Source organism: Carlito syrichta, unplaced genomic scaffold (assembly GCF_000164805.1).
Source record: "Carlito syrichta isolate Samal-C Ts95f unplaced genomic scaffold, Tarsius_syrichta-2.0.1 Scaffold316274, whole genome shotgun sequence".
NCBI classification, from domain to species: Eukaryota; Metazoa; Chordata; class Mammalia; order Primates; family Tarsiidae; genus Carlito; species Carlito syrichta.
Window position 1 is genome coordinate 1 of NW_007260370.1, and position 18,751 is coordinate 18,751.

An 18,751-nucleotide genomic window follows, 5' to 3' on the forward strand; every position below is an offset into this window, starting at 1 on the left:
ATATGTGTGTGTGTGTGTGTGTGTGTGTGTGTGTGTGTGTGTGTGTGTGTGTGTATCTCAAGATTAATGACTTATCTTTAAAAATTGGAAGTTGTACCAAAACTGAGCTATTGGCTACAACCAAGGGTGGTCAGACAGTCCCTGTACTCAGTTTAGAGTTTTTCATCCCAAGTGTTAACTTGTTTGAACCTTGTGGACTTTGAGCTTGTGAAACCTACAGATCGATACTTGGATCTGGTCCTTGTGTAAATTATTCCACTCTCTGTGATGGAAATGTCCATAACTATAATAATTCGAATATATATATAAAATGTTTAGAATAACAAGCACATGATGAAATCTCAAAAGCCTTAGCTGTGATTATTTTGATCATATCATGTCCCCTCTCTCTCCATCCTCTTTAACTTACACATTCCTTTCTATTTGTTTTCCTTTTTCTCTCTTGGAAACTAAATTAGGAAATAACCAGTGTCCTGGCTTGTGCAGAAAACATGAATATATATGTTTATGTGTACATGCATGATATGGTTGAAATGTGAAACACATACACAAACACACATATACATATAACATGGGAGAGGCTGGGTGGGAGAACTGAGTTTTTGTGGGGGTTTTTTGAGTCGGGGTCTCCCTGTAACCCAGGCTGGAGTGCAGTGGAATATTTATGGCTCACTGCAGCTTCAAACTCCTGGGCTAAGTGATCCTTGTGCCTCAGCCTCCTGAGTAGCTGGGACTATAGGTTCGTGCCACTATGTCCACTTCATTTTTGGATTTTTTTCTTTTTTTTGTAGAGATGAGGCCTTATTATGTTGCACAGGCTGGTCTTGAACTCTTGGACTCAAGCCATCCTCCCACCTCCATCTCCCAAAGTGCTGGGATTACATGTGTGAGTCACCACAACCAGTTAAACTGGAATGTTTACTATTTCCCTCTGTGCCAACTGAAGAGCAGAAAAGTCCTCCTCTACTTCCAGTTCATATTTATTTGCTTTTCAGATCCCTACTTCGTGGTACTTTAAACATCCTTTCTAGGATTACTCTTATTTTTAAACTTAGACCCTAAGGATATTTACTGAAACAAGTCACTTAAATGTATCCTGTCCTGAAAGGAAGACCTGTTTTTTGTTTGGATGTGCCATCCTACAAACGTTGCCTTCAGTATTCTGGCAAAATGACACACCATGAAGGCAAAACATGTGTCCAAAGAAATGTCAATACATCTTATTATAGTCATCTGCAATAGCATGGGATTGAGATGATTAAATTCACAGCTCCAATAAACAGCACGCAAATTACTTCTTGAAGGGAGCAGCATAATAATACCTGGAGCGTAAAAAGAGGAAATGAAGTTTGATTAAGTGTTGTCCGGTGAAATCATACTGAAAAAAATGCAATGAAGAAGGAGAGCCGAAAGTCAACCCGACCCAAGGGTCAAGTGTGAAAGACCCTGATCAAAAACAATATATATGTTAATGCATATGTAACACATCATACAGTATAATATGACCTGTGTAACATACATAAGATACATATGCATCCCAAAGTAAATCTAACCACAAATCAACTTCTCTTTTAATTTTTACTGATATACCAGTCTATCTTTTTATTTTTTAATACTATTGTATTCATAGAGCAGAATATAGGATTGGTATGCTTTCTGTAGTTAATGTGAATAAATATGAATACCTTCAAACACATCTGGTATTTATCTCTTAGCAATAGAAAATAAATTTTAGGACACGTCCTAGAAAAAAATTTGCATCTTCAAGGGACATTAAGGGTTAAGAAACAAAAGTAAGACATAGAAGAGAAATCCAGTATTAAGACTAAACACTAAGATACATGCTTAAAGATTAACTTTTGAATATGAAATAGTTAGGTTTCCCTTGGTCAAAATGAAAATTTCAGACTCCCTGTCTGAAATGGCCTTGTGAGATATCAACCTCAATGCCCAAGCCCATCAGAACACGCTCTCAAGGAAACTATATAAATAATTGATACACGCATATATTAATCTCTTGCTTCCCTATGCCCATCTAAGTCCATATGTTAATTCTCCCGAGTTACATTGCACTTAGTAGCTTTTTAATGACTGCAAATTGTATAAATTATTTGTGTAACTTACATATACGTGTACAAATTATTATTATAAAAAGTAATAATGACATTTGAAATATTTATGACATTTGAAATATTTCAGATCAAGTTAAGGAGGTGACTTTGCAGTGAAATCTTCAGTCACTATCTTGAATGAATTAAAGATATGGCTGTCACTTATTAAGAACTTACAATTATGATACCAATGACAACAAACACTTCATATGTAACAAGTACTATGTGCTAAGGACTATTCTATATACCTTACATTATCAACTCATTAAACCTGTACAGGCCGGGCTCAGTGTTCAGCCTGTAATCTCAGCACCTTGGGAGGCCAAGGTGAGTGGACTGCCTGAGCCCACAGGTTCGAGACCAGCCCGGGCAATTTGGTGAGACCTCATCTCTACAATAAATAAAAAATTACCTGGGTGTGGTAGCGTGCACCCATAGTTCTCACTACTTGGAAGGCTGAGGTGGAAGGATCGCAGGAGCCCAGCAAGTTGACGCTGGGGTGGCCATGAACATGCCACTGCACTCCAGGCTGGGCGATGGAGTAAGACTCTAACTCAAAAAACAAACAAAAAAAACCAGACAAACAAAAAATCTGTACAACAACCCTGCATGAGATTGGGAATAATATTATCTTCATCTGATGAGGAAACGGAGGTGCTCAGATGTTGTATAACTTATCCTATATCACACAGCTAGCAGGTGGCACAGCCTGGAGTTGGAGAGACCCAGTATGTTCCAGAGCCTCTTAACTATGAACCAAGTATTATGATAGGACTTTAATGTACATGACATCACTGAATTCTCACAGCTACCCACCTAGTGAAATAACATTAGTCATATTTTTATAGATGAAGAAACAGACTCCAAAATGATACCCAAGGTTGCACTGCTAGGAAGCAGGTTTTGAAGCCAAACCAGTCTAAATCCAGAGTCCACACACTTTCCACTTAATCGTATTACCTCTTTTAACATATGAAAACAGATAAGGAAGTTTTAAGCTTTAAAAAAAATCAACTACCTGATTTTTCTAGAAAATACATTTATATTTTTTTTCCTGGAAAACACAATTCCACAATGGTGACCCTTTGGACAACTGTACAGATAACTGCACACCTTGAAATTTCAGTGAAATTCCCCTTTCAATGGAAAAGAATAAGTAGAATGATGTAAAAAAAAGTAAAACCTCATGAAATAGATGATATATTCTCTGAAACTTTTAGGACTTCATACTATCTCTTAAATTTTAATTAAATCAGAGAGACATCAATCAACCATATTTAGCACATTTAGTTTCTATTCAGAACTCTCACCATCTCCACCTTGATTACAGATCCTTTCTCTCTCTCTTGAAGCTGAGAGGTCACAGTTATAATTCATTAGCAACACTTAAGGCTTTTGGATGAGTTCTCAGATTATTGTAGTTATATTACAGCAAGCTGTAAAAGAAATCAGTCATCCCTTCATGAAAAAGAGTTATTTCTGATAATAATCAAAAGCCACAATAACAACAACAAAATCCTCTTCTAACATTCTATGCCATTGTAATAGCTGTCTTTGACAACTAAATACCAGTAATCAAAACAAATGTTAATTAGCACCCAGCATTTACTATTCATAGAGACAGGCCATCATCCGTTAATTATCAGACCAATAACAGAGTATTGATTACAATTTGTCAACTTGGAAATAACTGAAACCAGTAAAAGAAGAAGAGAACCTTTCAGTAAACAATAGACTTTAACTTCAGAAACGCTTAACCAGCTCTTCTATTGTATATTACCCTTTTCATCAATAAATGCTTTTCATATAATTGTCTCTCTGTTGATTGTGCTAGCTTTTTAAAACAAAAATTACGTGGTTTGGTGAGAACATATTAGGCACATATATCATTTTGGCAGCCAATATCAAGTCATGATGGAATTAGCAGAGTCAATACCTTGCAGAAGTCATAAAATTGGTATTCCCTACCTGAGTGCCTTACCTTGGAATACTGTTGGTTAACTTTTATTTTTTATTCATTTAAAAAAACATTTACTGAGTACCTATGATGTGCCTTTAAATAAAGATTTAATTATACAGATATATGCTTTGTGTTCTACATCTTAATATTCAGTGTAAAGATATATACAGCAATCATCTTCACAGAAAGAGGCCAAAAACATTATTTGCTTTGTCTTAGATCCTTTAGTCAATGTGAGCTCAGTTTTCAATCTAATAAACAAAAGAAAACACAGATTCTACTGGAATCTAAAACGCAGACCTTAATTTATTACCCTCCCTCAGTAATCATTTCTTCATAATAATTTTACAAAGAAATACATAAAGACTGAAACCACTTAAGAAATAAAATTATGACCAAACCTACTCTTATACAAATAAGTTCTCACTATGCCTATTACAGTTCTCCAGTTATCCCAATATAAATATTTTATGTCATAAGGAAACACATCACAGGGGAAAATGTTGTAAATATGAGTTAAGATAAAATCCAAATGCCTAATTTGACCTAATTTCTGATTCTGTTCATTTTGAACAGAAGAAACAGAACAAGGATAAGTTCAAATTTCAAGGAACTGGAAACTGACTCAACTTGCTGATAATTAACATTGGAACCTTTTCCAGTTGCCGAGACAGGCCAAGTGTTTTAACTCTGCAAAAATCTCAACAGCTCACCTTAAAATTGGCTTTAAAACAGCTTTTTCATGATAACCACATGTGCCCATTTTCTGCCTGAAGAATTTCCATAATTTTAAATCCTAGAAAAACATGAATCATAACAGGGATTCTGACATAACATTAACTAGAGCAGTTCTTGGATCAGGGAAGAGAGAATAAAGTAATTGTAATGGTTATCAAACTTCTACCTGGAGAATTGGATGGCTAAATGGATTACCCCTTGACTTTTCACCTCTGAGACTGTAGTTGGATTCAAGTCCTGACTGAAGTGACTAAAAAATCATTCTGACCACTGATGTGAGAAAGGTCCAAAGTGAAATGAGAATGGTGGTCTCAGTCCAGTGGTTTCAGTGCTGCACTTCCAAATCCCAAAACTAAAGCAAACGAGTGCTCTCTGCAGAAGATACACAAAAACTCAAGCAGCTAGAAAAAAAAAAAAAAAGGATAAAAAAACCCCCTTACAAACTGATATTAATGAACTACAAATCACACAAATATACTACCGAAGTAAAACCTTGTTACTAAACATTACACATTAATCTGAAAAAAAGCCTCTGGCTATTTAATCACTGGCATCCTTTAAAACTCTATGCTGCTAAATTATTAATGTTTTTGTTATATCAATGCTTTTAATGTTAATCCAGGAAAAGCATAAATTTGTTCAAGTAGTTAAACAAAAAATATTTTCATTTTTAACTGAATTCAATTCAACTATAAAAGAAATAAAACCTAGAAATGTAGGCAGCCTGATGGACCTAACTATGAACAAAATGGAGCCAGTTGACACCCAAAGAAAGACACAGAAGCTTCCAGTAATGCTAAGGCCTTTCTTAAATGAAGGAGTTAACAGATCTAGAATGTTTCGAGAAAAATACCCTGCTAAATTACAATTTACAACCAGCTCTGTGTTTCATTTAGAGTGAATAATTCATTTGTGCCTTAAATTCTTTCTCTATATCTGATTTAAAACCCTGCTTCTAACAACAGGTGCTTATCCATATAAATTACTCTCCTGATTCTGTTGGAGAAAGGCTGATTACAAGCACCGGAGAAGGGAAAGATGCTGTGATGTTTATGTCAGTCAGATATCCTCTAACAAGATTCCAAAAACAAATACCCTTGCAAAAAAATGTTGTTATGCCAAGGAAAACAAGACCCCTGCCATCAAAAATAAATTTGAAACTCAGCCAAAAAACAATATATTTGTTTTTCATAGTGAATTACATACAATGTCCCTGCCTCATCAGTTCTAACTGTATGAGCAGACCAAGCTCACATCTGACACAATTCTAGTGTTTACTAGAGACTTACTGCAAGAATTTAAGCTTCATATAAAATGACAGCAATTAAACCAATAGCTCCCATTTTCTGCAGATTACTAGGCTCCCCTATTTCAACTTCCATATTTGGCTTAATTAAATTAGAAAATTATTAGCAAACCTGAAATACTAAATCATAGCGGTAATATACAAGAGACATTGCAAACCTAGTTGGCATGCCCTGTATATGAGAAAGATTTTCAAGTATTACTCCTTTCAGGACGCCTGATTAGGAGACTATGATTGCAATCACTAATTCTTTTCTCAAGGGTCACACAATTGTTCAGATGTCCTAGAAATTGCAATTACAAAACGAAATGAGGGATCCTGGCTGATGGTCCTTTTTTTCTGAAATCCAATCCTCTTTTAAAGTACACTGCATTCCAATAATTGCTTTTCATCAGTTTTCTATTTAATAGTAATATTTTATGATTTTGCATTTTCAATGAAAATCTCAGTTCACAAAGCTTTTGGCTGCAGGAGTTTTCACATCATCAAAAGTCTTGTTTTCTAGTTCCAGACCTCAGAATTTCTAAAATTTTAGAGACAGTGTAGTCAATCTACACTGGCAGCTACATGTTTAGTTGTAAGTGCATAAGTCTTGTCTCTTAACGTGCTCCTAGCATCATTCCTTATCTTCGATAGCCCTTTGCTCTGTAAACGGAAAGTGAGCGAGTGATGAGTCACTCTAAATTCTGTTGGTTGCTACACTACTGGGGGCAAAAATAATGAATGAAAGAGTAAAAGGAAATTCTGAATAAAAGGAAAAGTAATGCATTCAGGATACTTTTGTGTGGTGGCTAGAGCAGGAAAAGAGAGAGTCAAGGGTGAAACAGTCCTTCTAAGCGTCAGTTATTTACTGGGCAACTGATGGAGAATTTAGGAAGACAGAGGATACTGAATGCAGAGAATAGAAAACTAAAAAGGAGCAGATTTTCAAAGGTTATGACTGCCAATGTCTATTTGGCAGCTTTGTCTTCCTAAGCTATGAAAAGAAAATAAAGTCGGTTTTTGCCATCACAGCTGCTCGCGAGCATTCCTCCGCGGATTAATCGGTTATAATGAGTTCAGCAGCATTTTTATAAATGTTAACCTTCTGAGAACTTCTCTGTGCTCTATGCCCTCCCGACTGACTTATGTGCTGTGGATAGGGACTATGCTGTTATGCGATGTCACTCTCTAGTGATACCATCATCACAAAAACATCACTTGAAACATAGTCATAAAGTGGGGAGGTGATAGTTTTGGGGTGCTGGAGTCAAATGTCTGTGCTCCAGCCCGGTTCCTCTATTTGTCAGTTGTGTGATGAAGAGCAAATGACTCCTCCTTTCTTGTGTCTCAGTGTCTTCAGCTATAAAAATGAGAATAATAATAACATCTCCCACAGAGGGTGATGGTGGAGATTAAGTTCTTAGAAGAGCTGTGCCTGCCACATAGTAGACACTCAATATTTATTTATTACTATCATTCCTACATTCATCACTGTCCCTATTACTCTAGAGAGATAATTCTGTTCCTCCCATCTTCTCGAGTCCACTCGACCAGGTTTCTACAACCACCACAATTAAAACTCCTCTTATCAAAATCACAAAAGGCTCACACATTGCTAGCACCAATGGTCAACTCAGAGTCCTCATCTTATTTATATGCTGACACAGAGGACACATAGTCACCCTCTCCTTAAAACTCTTGTTTCCTCTACTTCCAGGTCGTCATGTTCCTTGTGTCTTTGCCTTCCCCTTTTTCTGTCCTCTTTGTTAGGTTCTATGTCATCTAACATTGTAATGTCTTAGGGTTCAGTTCTTCAGAATCTCATTCATTCTCAATATTTGCTTATCCTAGGCAATCTCATCTCATGGCTTTAAGTATCATCTACACACCATGTTTCCCAGACCACTCCCTTGAACTCCAAAGTCAGACATTTCAAATGCAACTATTGGGAGTTCATCCTAATAGTCCTTCCCAAATCTATAGTAACTCTATCCTTAACAATTGTTCAGGCAAAAACTTTGGGGTCTCTTGATTTCTCACATTTGACTCTGCCTTCAAAAATATCCAGAATCCAAACACTTATAACCTACCTAACTGGACCAAGACTTTTCCATTTCTTGCTGAGGTTATTGCTGGCACCCACTTTGTGTTCATCCTACTTTCATCACTGTCCTTCTTTTGCCTGTTCTCTGTACCATCAGCTGAAGTGATCCCATTAATGGAAGTCATAGAATGTCAAGCCTCTGCTCAAAATCCTCTGATGTCTGCCCATTTAATCAAAAGTAAAAGCTGAAATCTTTCCATGGCCCCCAATGACCTTTCCTGAAACCAACTTCTGTCTCTCTCCCTCTCATTCACTCTGCTCCAGTCCTATCAGTTTCCTTGCCGTTTCTTGAACACACAAGCAATACCACCTCTCATAGCCTTTGCCCTCGCTTGGAATGTTCTCCCAGCTATCCACAGGGTTCACAATTTTACTTCCTTTGGATCTTAACTCAAAGTCACCTTCTCTTTGAATCCTCCCCTGGTCAATTATCTAACTAAAATGCAACCCCTTTCTGCCACTGTTCTTTTTCCTACTTTTTATTCCTTAGCATTATCAACACCTAAAATACAATATATCTAATTTATTTTGTTTTTTCTTTGTTTCTTGACTAGATTTAAAGATCCTAGAAGAAATAAATTTTGTCTGATTTGTTCAATATTGAAACTCCAGCACCTAGAACAATTCCTGGCATGTAGTGGGAAATCAATAAATGTGTGTGAAATGAACAAATTCTTCTGCTGTGGCCCCTTTTAATATTTTGCTAAGTCAATCTTGTGGTAGATTGTAGTGAAAATAGTTAAGGGAAGCACTGACTTTTGTTGTGGGCTAAACTGTGTCACCCCAAAATTCATTTGTTGAGGCCTAACCCTCAATGGATGTGACTGTATTTGGAGATGAGGCCTTTAAGTAGGTAATTAGGCTAAATGAGGTCATAAGGGTAGGGCCCTAATCCAATGTGACTGGTGTCCTTGTAAGAAGAGGAAGTGAAACCAGGGATGTTCATGCATAGAGAAAAGGCCTTGTGGGACCACATTGAGAAAGCAGTCATCTGGAAGCCAAGGAGAAAGGCCTCAGGAGAAACCAACCTCTGTCAGCACCATGGTCTCAGATTTTCAGCTTCCAGAACTGTGAGAAAATAAACTTCTGTTGATTAGTCTAGCCAGTCTATGATATTTTTGTTTATTTGCTTTTTAATTTGAAAATTTTATTTAGATTATTACAGATTCACATGCAGCTGTAAGAAATAAGGAGATTCACTTTACTGGTTTTCCCCAATAATAACATTTTGTAGAACTATGGCACTACCAGGATATTGACATTGACAAAATCCCCTGACCTTATTTAAATAGCCTTAATTTTACTGTATTCATTTTTGTGTATTTAGTTTTATATAATCTTAAAATGTGTAGATTCCTGTATTCACCATTAAGGCAAGGAGCAGGAGGGAGGTATATATAGTTATAAAACCACAACAGAGGGACCCTTGTGATAGTAATTGTTTGGTATACAGTCTATGATATTTTGTTATTGCAACTTTAGCAGACTAATGCGGTCTTGTGCAATTGTTCACTTTTTTAACGGAACATTTATATCATATTTATTTTAAAATAAAGCACAGATACAGAAAGTCACACAAAACAAATGTACTCGTATAGCTTATGAGTTTATTATGAAGCTAACATCTTGTGACCATTGCACAGATAAAGAAATAGAAATTTGCCACCATCCTGACCTTTATAGAAATCACTTTCTTGTGTTTCTTTATAGTTTTGTATAGAAAAATTCCTAGGCACTTCAGTTCAGACTGGCATATTTTAAACATTTGATGTGTTCTTAAGTCTCTTTTTGTATACAATTCCTTCCTTAACTTTCTTCAGATTAACTATTAAAGAACCTGTTCATTTGTCCTCCAGTTTGCATACTCAGGCTGCAATTCAGTGTTCTTCTACATTTCCTATAAATTGACAGAAAGATCTAGAACTGATATTCTTTTAGCCAGAATATCAGTTCTGTTGTGTTGTATTCATCAGGAGACAAATAACAACTGGTTTTCTCTTTTGATGCTCAGAACTAGATAAATTAACTCATTAGGGGTACAAGATGATGATACACATTTGATCATTTAATTTTCACTTACTGGTTGAAATAGCTTTTAGAAAGAGGCACTCTTTCCTTTCCTGGTACAATGTGTATAGAAAAGGTAAAAGAAATGTTAGATTCTGAACCTGCATTCATCAGTTTTTAAATAATAAATTATTTCCCTATTATACTTTGAATGTGATTGATTAGTTTTCTGTTTTTTTTTTTTAATAATTGACTACTCTGGGACATGAAAGTGGTATCTTTTCAAGTGTATTGCTGTTTGATGCATTTGGGCACAAACATAGATGACTCCCTTTATTAGTTCAGGTAACTAGAAAAGGATAATTGTTTATTTCACCTTGGAACTCTGGTAAGCCTTCACCAGACAGATCTGAACAAATGATCTAGGTGCCAAAGTCTCTAGCAGCCTTGCTGCTGAAAATTATCCTGGAAGGAATAACTTTCCCAGTTGAGGTCATAAAGATGCACGACTTAGCCATGTTTCCTCTCCACATTCATTTATTAATAACTTACTGAGTGCCTGCCTTATACTGAACCCTGGGAATAAAAGGAAGAATAAGACCATATAATTAATTGCTCTTAGAAAATTTACAAGTTCAGTGGGAAAACAACACCAAACAGACAATTGTTTTCAATACCATATGATAGAGGTACATCCAAAACTTATAAAATCAAATGAGAAGGGTACTTGTTTAGAGGTGAGTGGGGATACAAGAAAGGCTCCCTGGAGGGGAAAATGTTGATGCTGTCTTAGAAGAATGCGCAGAATTTTGCCAAGAAAATTAGGCAAGGAAAGGCATTCTAGACAGAGGGAACAACCTATGTATGACCTGTTCAGGAAACGGAAATAGTTCTCTGAGGCAGAAACAAAATATGTGCAAGGGCAAGTAGTTAGGCAGGGGGTGGGTTATGGGGAACACTAGATACTACATTAAGGGCTTTGTATTTGAGTCTGAAAGCTAAAAGGTTTTGAGCAAGGGATTGACACGATTTATGCTGAATTTAGAAATGCGACTTTGCAATTGTGTCAAGGAAAGTTGAGAGAGAGATGAGGCTGAAGTTAGGGAGGCCAATTAAGAGGCTGCTAACAAAGTCCAAGTGAGATGAGATTATAGGAGAAGTAAGGCAGTTCTAAACATTAATTGTAAATATGAAACAATAATAGCACGGGGAGTTCTTCTATAGTGATTACAATGAACTAGTGTTGTTCTAAGTCCTCCATCCAGTTCTTGAAATCTTCACAACTCTGTGCCACACGAACTGTTATTATCCCATTTTATAGGCAAAGGCTTTTTGGAGAAGAGGTTAAGTCATGTGCCCAAGATAACAAAGCTTTACCCACAACAGGGTCAGGATTCAAATCTGGAGTTTCAGGCCCTAAAGTTCTTGCTCTTAAGCCCTTCCCCCCATATAAGTAGGAGGAGATGAATGAATGGAGTCTAGCAGCAGCTTTGCAAGATGTTGGAACCTGGACCTGGGAGCCAGGTAGATCTGGTATACAGGCTGACTCTGACCTCACCTGAAATGGAAGGTTACTTGATCTGCCTGGGCCTCAGTTTAAGCAACTATAAAATCTTTAAAAGTCTGAAAGTTGTTTTTCTGCAAAATCATCATAAGGAATAAAATAATATATGTAAATTGGATGTACCATGCCTGGCACAAGGAAAGCATTCATGTAAATTGTGGTTATTATTGCTGTGGTTATTCAAAAACATTCCCGGTATTTTCCATGCAAAGAATATTTACCACAGTAAAAAAAAAAAAAAAAAAAAAAATGGGTGCAGAAGTGGGAGAAATGTGGGTGGTGGGGAGGTTGTATTCAGGTATTTCGAAGACAGAAGATGATAATTTCAGATAATTTCCCATTTGTGAAAAACCTTTTGAGGTAAGAACCAAATTCTATTTCTTTTATTTCTTGCAGTTTCTAGCAAATAGTAATTTCTCAAATATGTGCAGTAGAGTTGTAAATTTAACTCATAATACTAACCTAATATTCAAGGGAAATGAAGTCATTTCTGTATTTTATCCATAGCTGACCTGTTTTCCTCACAAGCTCTGCTCCACAAGTTAATAGTGGAAAACATTTTATATTCCTATCCAGTTTAGAGCTTAGTCTGATCCAGCAGTGTCAATAATCCTTTCAGGTAATGCTGAGTCTCTCTTAAAAAAATAGTAATCTCAGTCTTTCACAGCATTTCCCCTTTCCAGTCCTTCTCTTTTTTCTCTTTCTAAAATAGCACCCAGGCGTATGCTTCAAGTCAGGATAAATCTCCTCAAGATAAGAAGCAGGAAGCAGGCAATGAGACAACAGACTCTTCAATATCCTCTAAAGTTCACCTTCTAAAGACACGTCGATTCAGGCCCCGATGAGGTTGGCCCACTCCCACAACGTCCGAGAATGAATTTACACCTCCTGCGCTCTCTACTTGGTCCATGTCTACTTTGCATGGAATAATATCCATTGTATCAGTTGGTCTTCACTGGGCCTTCAAGGCCAGGAGAGAACTAAAGATCTCCCCCAACTGGTTAACAACATACTCCTTATTAAAAGCTTGGACAACAACTACAGAAATGCATTGCAAAAGTTGCATTTAAATCACATCACACCCAGTTATCTAAAATTTATTATAAAATTTGGAAATAATTTATCTATGAGACAAAGAAAAATAAAATCTCAGAATGGAAAATAAATAGAAAGGCATCAAGTTCATACTTATCAATAAAAATATGATTGGTTTTGAGGGTACTGACGCGAGTTGTATGTATGTAACAAAATATTCTTCAATAAAATTATATATAACTAGTTCTTTTTTTGAGGCAAGGCTTATGCATGTTTGTTTGAAATTAGCAATAAACTTTAAATCACCAAATTCTTAGGTTTGGGTCTGACAGTTATAGGATATGGGAAGTCTTTAAGAAACACTTTATTTCTAAGTCAATATCATGCTTGGTAGTTTCATCTTTTGAAGATGAAAATTGATTTTTCTCAACCCTGCAAATAGGCTGTTCCCCTCCCCCAGCACCACGAGGAGCCAGAAGCACTGGCAGGACACTATGCAAAGCCCTGTGAGCAGCCTCACGACTCACTATGTCAGTATGATCTACACAGGAGGCCAGGGTCAGGTGACTTTTCCCATTGCACATTTTAAAAGAATTTTCTTCTTATCATTATTGGCAAAAAAAGATGGTTTGGTTGTACTTTTGTTATAAGCCATCATAGTTATCTTATCTGAATTTTTGTTTCAGGCAACAAGAAAAGAGGATTAGCTCAGATCTGCCTTAAAAATAACCCAATATGTTTATTTGTGACAGGCTTGTTTCTCTAGGAGAACTGAAGGATTAAAAATAATTGGGTGATGTTAAAACTTGTTGCTACTTAATTTATGAGTCTGCTAAAATAAAGTCAAGTCAAGAGAATAAAAACCATTTTTCCTGTGCCGCTTGTACTCTCCTTGGAAGAATTAAGGAGTATGTCAAAGAAGAATGTTGAAGCATCCACTTGCCATATATGTGGATTTTGTAAATGAGAGGAAATAGTGACTCAGTGCAGTTTAAGGAGTATGTCCTGTGTCCCAGCCCTCAGGGGTGCTAGGGTACCTCGTGATTATATCAGGAGAATTCCACTTCCACTTTTGATGTAGAAAGACACACACACACACACACACACACGCACACACACACACTCACACACACACACACACACACACACACACACACACACACAAATCACTCTCACTGAAACAATGAAAAAAAAGGGCAGATACTCTACAAAATCAACATTTCTGGAGTCCATCACAGAGCTTACATCTCAGAGCAACCAAGTAAACCAAATTTCCCAAATGACAAATCTCTCCAAGGAAAGATGGGACACACAAACTTCTCTGCCATTGGCAGGGTATAGGAAGACCTGATCAAAAGAAAGAAGGTTCTGGGGAAAAAAAAATTGACAACTCTATATATGACAGAAGCCTAATATCTAGGATCTACAAGGAACTCAAACATGCCAAAAAGAAAAAATAGACAGTCCTATTATAAAGTGGACAAAATATATGAATAAGCACTTCTCAAAAGAAAACATACAAGCAGCCAACAGATAGATGAAAAAATGCTCAGCCTCATTAGTCATCAAGGAAATGAAAATTAAAGCCACACGGAGATACCACCTAACTCCAGTCAGGATGACCATCATCTATAACTCAAAAAACAGCAGATGCTGGAGAGCATGTGGTACAACCCATGTGGAAAACAGTGTGGGGATTCCTAAAAGATCTAAAAATCGACCTTCCATATGATCCCCAAATCCCCCTACTGGGAATACACTTGGAGGAACTCAACTCACTCTATGAAAAAGACACTGCACATGCATGTTTATTGCAGCATTACTCAACAGCAAAAAATGCAACCAACCATGCTGTCCATTGAAAGAGGACTGGATAAAAAAAAAAATGTGGTACATATACACGATAGAATGTTACACAACCATAAAGAAGGACAAAATGATGAACCTCACAGCAACTTGGATGGACTCAGAGTTTATAATACTGAGTGATCTCTCACAGAAACAAATAACTGAGTGCCACACGTTCTCACTTATAAGCGGACCTTGAACAATTATCGTAATATTATAAGAAAAAGATTGGCAGTAGTGGGATACTGCTGGGGGAGGGGGGGAGCGGGATTGGCAGTAGTGGGAAACTGCCAGGGGAGAGGGGCACACCTCATCAACAAAGATACTGCATAATGAGCATTTGTATACTTAAACCTGAACTGTACCCCACCTCTTTAAATAAATATTAAAGAAAAAGAAAGGAGGTTAAGTTTTACGAATTCGTAAAGACTGAGTGTGGGCCAGCAGGACAGCTTAGAAAAATTAGGAGCCCCAGACGTGAGGAGGATTCACACCCACCTGTAAGTCTCTACTGTGCAGTTATGAACAAGAATGAGGGCAGGAGAGGAGTCCAGGAGGAGCAGCATAACAGAGCAGGAGGTGACGGACTGCCACTTGTAGCAATACAACATCTCATCCTCTTCCCCAGATGCTTCTCTTATGTGAAGCAAAAGCCTTAAGCTGCTTGGGAAGGGCAGGCCATCCTTTTGTCCCACAGCAGTGCCAAAGATCCAATGCTTCTGGGGGAAGGTTAAAAACAAAATTCCTCTATCCTGAGGGGAGGGGAGTAGGAAATACTTATGGCCCCAAATCCTGCGTGGATACCAAAAAGACATCTGCTACTGCTGAAAAGGAGGCAGAAAACTCTCCTATTTGAAGTTTGGCTGTTATAGTATGGGCATGAGGCAGTGGAATAGGAATGCTGAAAAAGCCCTACCTTCAAGGTCCAGGCTCATAGGACCTTCCCAAGACTAAGGATGGATCATGAGAACAAAGGAACACCCTACTCCACTGGGTCCTTAGGAACAAGCTAGAGCAATTCACTGCTGGAGGAAGAATAAGAATGGCCCAGGTATGCAGGGGCTGCTAAAATCTGAGGATAGAGCAGGAACACTAGGAAATATCCTTTAGTATTCCAGATCCACACTAAGCACATGGTAAGAGCTGCATACCATTGGAGGAATTTGAAGTACATGGTTCATTAAAGATTAATTATACCAGCAACAAAATCCAATCTAACTACAGACTAAACTGACTCACTCACCTACAATAATGACCTCACAAAACAAGAAGTATGTCCGTTTCTGGGTGTTAATACTATGTCCTTCAGTTTCTTTTGTTCTTTTATACACAATGTCTGACATTCAATCAAAAATAACAAAGCACATAAAAAAAAAAGACTAAACAAGTCTTTGTCTTCATTAAGCTCCTGCTTAAAGGAGAGGCTTACTAGCAAATAGCTAAAATAGATTATAATAAAGAACTATATTAGAAACATATGAAAGTGTATTAGAAATATCATATGTGTAGGGAAATAGGCAATCATTTCTGCCTAGGGGAAGGCACCGGGAAAAGCATAAAAGAGATGTTAAATAAGATTTTGCAATGAGGACAACTGGAAAATCATTTCAGAAAAGGACATCATGTATGCAAATGGATGGATGGATGAAGAGGACATGAGATATTGGAAAATACAGAGTTAGGCCAATAGAGTCTTAGGGAAAAAATAGTTATCTGATTGTTTGATGCTTTTTTCATGATGTCTGTGCATCAGTATACAATGCCAATTGTTCTCTTTAAAAAAAAAAAGATAGCCTGGCTTGGTAGCTCAGCCTCTAATCCCAGCACTTTGGGAGGCTGAGGTGAGTGGATTGCTGGAGCCCATGAGACCAGCCTGTGCAACTTGGTAAGACCTTGTCTCTACAATAAATTAAAAAAATTAGCCAGGCGTGGTAGCACACACTGTGGTTCCGGCTATTTGGAAGGTTGAGGTGGAAGGATTGTCGGAGATCAGCAGGTCGACAGTGGGGTGGCTGTGAGTGTGCGACTGCACTCCAGCCTTGGTGACAGAGTGAGACTGCAACTCAAAAAAAATTTGTATACTAGGGTGAAACGACACTTATACCTGTTACATTTTGAGTGCCACTGAGCTCATTCATAAGCTGGTATTGGCAAGGTTGGGTTTTCTTTATAAAATGGGGATAGCTGGTATTTAATTTAAAAAAAACTCTTAAATGAAAACACCTGTAATCATTGTAGTGTATCAGGTATCCCAAAGACAATAAAAAATATAGGCATATTGTACTGAAATAAATTTAAATTAATTTGCTGCATTTCTCTAGTCACAGGAAATAAGAACAAACATATTTCTTCTTTTTTTCTTTTGTTAAAACATTAAATGAAGAGAACTGTATGACTTGCAACTTCCCATTAATCATAATTAGTTCCTGTATTTGAACAACATTATAAGCAATCACGTATGTGTTTTAATGGAATATAAAAATTACAACCCTTTGGAAATCACCCAAAACAAAGCTAAGCTATGAGAACTTTTGCAGAGAAACTAGACTGAGGAAATGCGATTGTATGAAACATTCAACACAATGGGTTTAAACTGATTTTCATTATGAAACTTAAACTCTTCTACATCATTAGTGCAGTTTATTCATAGGCTGCCACTGAGAAGTTCAGGAAGCTGCACAGACATGATGTCATTAATCTTTGCTCCTCTCCCCATTTTCTCTGTGAGAAAGTTGACTCCCTTGGTGTAGCCTCTACGCACACTGAGATAAAACATATGGGTTCCACTGGGAGTGAGGAAGACTGTGGAAGCTTCAACTCTCCATTGGTATCATTGATCCTTTTCCCCCCTTCACCTAGATGAGGAGGGACTAGACACCAGATTCTATGCCTGTTTTTAAAAACATGATATTATTATTATTTTTAACATCCATTGCAATCCGGCATTCCTTTATCTAGCCCTGTGAAAGACTAGATGGGATGCAACACAGCCAAGGAAACAAAGACTATATGCACATCCCTACTTCTCAGACAGGCAGGTATCCCAGGGGTGTGCAAGAGTGTTGAGAGTCCAGGCATTAGGGATAAGCATGGAGCATCTTCCTGCATCATTAATTTCAATACTATATATATATATATTTTTTGAGTTGGGGTCTCACTCTGTCGCCCAGACTGGAGTGCGGTGGCCGCTCCTGGCCACCGCAGCCTCGACCTGCTGGGCTCCGGCGATCCCTCCACTTCAGCCTTCCAACAATATTTTTAAAGAAATGACTTTTTTGGTAATTAAACATAGTTATATCATGAATGAGAATGCAAACTAGCATTATAATATTTTCAAACTAAGACAAACTTTTAAAAAAAGTTGGACAGAAATTTGTCTTTATCTTTGTCCCAAGGTGCCTTCCCAGATCCTCTAAGATTTCCTGCTCATGCTCTTCCACTATTTACTGAAGTAATTCCTGTCTCCTATGAGTGGTACCACAGTGGGTATCATGAAAAACTCTGGAACTTGCTAAGGTGAGCTAATATATGACATATATGGAGGGAAAATTTGGAGGGATAGGTGTAGCCAGTAGGAGGCAGTTCAATGATAGTCATGATGTACTTCTTCAAGAGGTCACAAGGGTTAAGAAACAGGCTAAACAAAGACACAGCTCCCATGATCTGTGGCGATGATGAGGCTAGAATTTCTGCTGAGCCTATGGTTTTTTCTGAGCCTAAGAGCCACAGACCCTTAGCAGAATGAATCAGACATCACTTTCTCAATATTCTAGGCTCAGCACCATCACCCTTAAGATGGGCACTCCTGGAAAAAGCCCCAGTCCAGTAAGAATAGCCCAAGTAACAACAACAGCAACAAAAAAATATGCTCATGAAATCGGTTTGAACTGTTTTGGGGCTCAAATATTCTGTCTTACTGCTCTGAGTCCTAATGCTGATTTTTTTTCCCCCAGAGAAGTCAGCTATCTGGCTCTCTATAGTAGCTCCTAAAACATCCTTTTGGCCGGGCTCGGTGGCTCAGCCTGTAATCCCAGCACTTTGGAAGGCTGAGGTGAGTGGATTGCCTGAGCCCGCGGGTTCAAGACCCACCCGGGCA

At 37.6% G+C, this 18,751-nt stretch overlaps 1 long non-coding RNA gene across 1 annotated transcript; it reads right to left on the reverse strand.

The window, feature by feature from the left end:
- Positions 1-1,085: 1,085 nt before the first annotated feature.
- On the reverse strand, positions 1,086-4,870 carry LOC110594564. Its single transcript, XR_002481321.1, has 2 exons — positions 4,785-4,870; positions 1,086-1,322 (listed from the first exon to the last, which is right to left on the reverse strand). It is a non-coding gene; the product is annotated as an uncharacterized LOC110594564 (long non-coding RNA).
- Positions 4,871-18,751: the final 13,881 nt, after the last annotated feature.